The sequence below is a fragment of the Sesamum indicum genome, linkage group LG4 (genome assembly GCF_026168435.1).
Source record: "Sesamum indicum cultivar Baizhima isolate 11 linkage group LG4, ASM2616843v1, whole genome shotgun sequence".
Taxonomy (NCBI): domain Eukaryota; kingdom Viridiplantae; phylum Streptophyta; class Magnoliopsida; order Lamiales; family Pedaliaceae; genus Sesamum; species Sesamum indicum.
In genome coordinates, this window is record NC_142660.1 from 2,239,541 (window position 1) to 2,241,845 (window position 2,305).

General features: G+C 36.4%; 1 long non-coding RNA gene across 1 annotated transcript; it reads right to left on the reverse strand.

The window, feature by feature from the left end:
* Window positions 1–236: 236 nt before the first annotated feature.
* Window positions 237–2,102, reverse strand: LOC148788241 (uncharacterized). The gene is made up of 4 exons (XR_016065361.1): window positions 1,918–2,102; window positions 681–1,150; window positions 505–582; window positions 237–406 (listed from the first exon to the last, which is right to left on the reverse strand). It is a non-coding gene; the product is annotated as an uncharacterized LOC148788241 (long non-coding RNA).
* Window positions 2,103–2,305: the final 203 nt, after the last annotated feature.

The window sequence follows — 2,305 nt, forward strand, 5'->3', positions numbered from 1 at the left end:
TTTCAATCGCGCGAAACTTTTCACTTAAAAAACAACGACGGGATTTAGAATCGTGATTCCCTAAAATAGTTTTGATACATGAGGGGTGGACATCGGGTTAGGTAGTTCGGGTCAGGTATCCGGCAGTCGGGTTCGAGTTTTTTAGCTTCAAAAAATGTACAAGGTCAATTTTTTAAAATGAAAGTAATTCACTCCATGTTAATCTAAAATATAAGTTATGGACACAAATACTTAAAGCTTTACATAAATACCAAAAAAAAAAAAGTTCAATTACATCCATAAATTATCATAGGTTTTTGTAAATTATTTCAGTAACAACAATAAAGCCAAGGCCTCCTAAATCCTAATGCCTACAGATTGAAAAAGCAACTAGCTCATATCACATTTTCATCCTCGAGTCCTCGACCTGTCAAGCATTAAACATACAAAGTGGAAGAACTATTAGGGAAAGTCAAACAGATTAAAAATTTAATATTACACAATGAGGTTTTACCGTTCTAATACCTTGTCAAAAATTTACAAGTACCAATTAGCACCATTAAATGTCAATAATTGTTGAATCAACCCCCAACTTAGTCAACTCTATAACAAAATAGAAAGTAGTTAGACAAGTAAAATATATAAGTAGAATACATAGAATTGAACAATAATCAAAATACAAGAAAAAAATAAATAAGTACCTTTCTCAACCACTTCAAGTTCACTCAAATTCTCCTCAATGCTAATTGGTTTGGAGTATTTTCGTATCCAATCTTGAGTACAAATAAGCGCTTGCACTATTTTAGGAGACAAAGAGCTCCTAAAAGTGCCAAGAACACACCACCGGTACTAAATGTGGATTCCGAGGCAACAGTTGAGACTGGAACTGCTAATATATCTCGAGCCATTTTGGAAATTTAATGAAATGATCCCACCACGGTGATCTAAAAGTCACTACCCTCTTTTTTCTTTTTTTTGAATCACCTAAAAGTCCTCATCCTCTCCCCTCCAACTCCTTATCAATATTATCATCTATATAATGCTCAAGATGATCACCACTAACCTGATTTTTCAATTCATCCATATTTACAGTTTGGGCATTCGGTGACGAGTTAGACTGAGATTGAGAGTGACTTCTGATTCCGTCCATTGAGAAATCAATATTTCCAATCTACAAAGTATAAGAACGAAAAAGTAAAGCTTCGTCCAATATACATATATATATATATAAAGCAGATGATATTTCAAATTGTTTCATGCACTCTCATATGAGGAGGAAATAGATATCCTTCACGTTTTCAAGTAGCTATACGTGCTTACGAGTAGAGAAAGATAGCATGGAGATGAAAGATACTTTGGACAACTGGCTCTAAAGGATTAAACGTGAGTTTAAAATTTTAAGAAATTGAGAAGAGGACATGACAAGTCCTACCAATCCCAATTCAAATAAAAGTTAGTAATTTCAAAGTGATACAACGGGATGATTGGGCTTCAAAGCAAACATGATTTCAAAAGCTTATCTCCAAATATTTTCTCTATTATTTTACATCTTCTTTGCATATAGATCAAAGTTCCAAGCACCACGGAACGTGCAATCCCTCTTTTCACCCATTCTGCATTCGTTCCTCCAAGTGCATATTGCTGCCAAATTATTTTTATCTCCTAATGGACAGAGGGGTTTCAGGGTTCAAGCTCCACTGGTGAGTTTAACATGATCTTTCACAATTTCTGCTGGTAATTCTTGACATCTACATTTCATATTTAGAGCATTTCAAGCACAATCAACAAACACTTAACATGCATAGAAAGATAGAATGTACCTTCAAATAAAAATGCAAAACAAACCCAACAACTAACCAAAAATCTAATCTAATTTCACAAAATATGCATCATCATTAGGTCCATTACATGATTACAACTCCATTATTAAAAAATTACCTAGCAAAATAGCGACGATGAACTCTATCGGCGAAGAAGGAGAAGTCGCGGACTCGTGGTGGTCGGTCGGTCGTCGGAGTTCTGGAGTTTTGGTGATCGGCGACTCGGCGGTAGCAACGACAATAGGGAAGAAGAAGATTGGACCGTTAGGGACTTGGAGGAAGAAGATTGTGGGAAAGAAGAGAAAGAACCGAGGAACCCGTTTGTAAAGAGTGAAGACAAATTGACTTATTTCTTTTATTCCGATCGAGTTCTTCGAGTAGGATGCTACAACCCAAACCCGTACAAAACCCGAGAAACCCGATCCGATTCATTGCTATTCGATCGGGTCGAGTCGGGATCCGATTAACCCGACCCGTTCTCCCACCCCTACATGAGCACTAAAGTA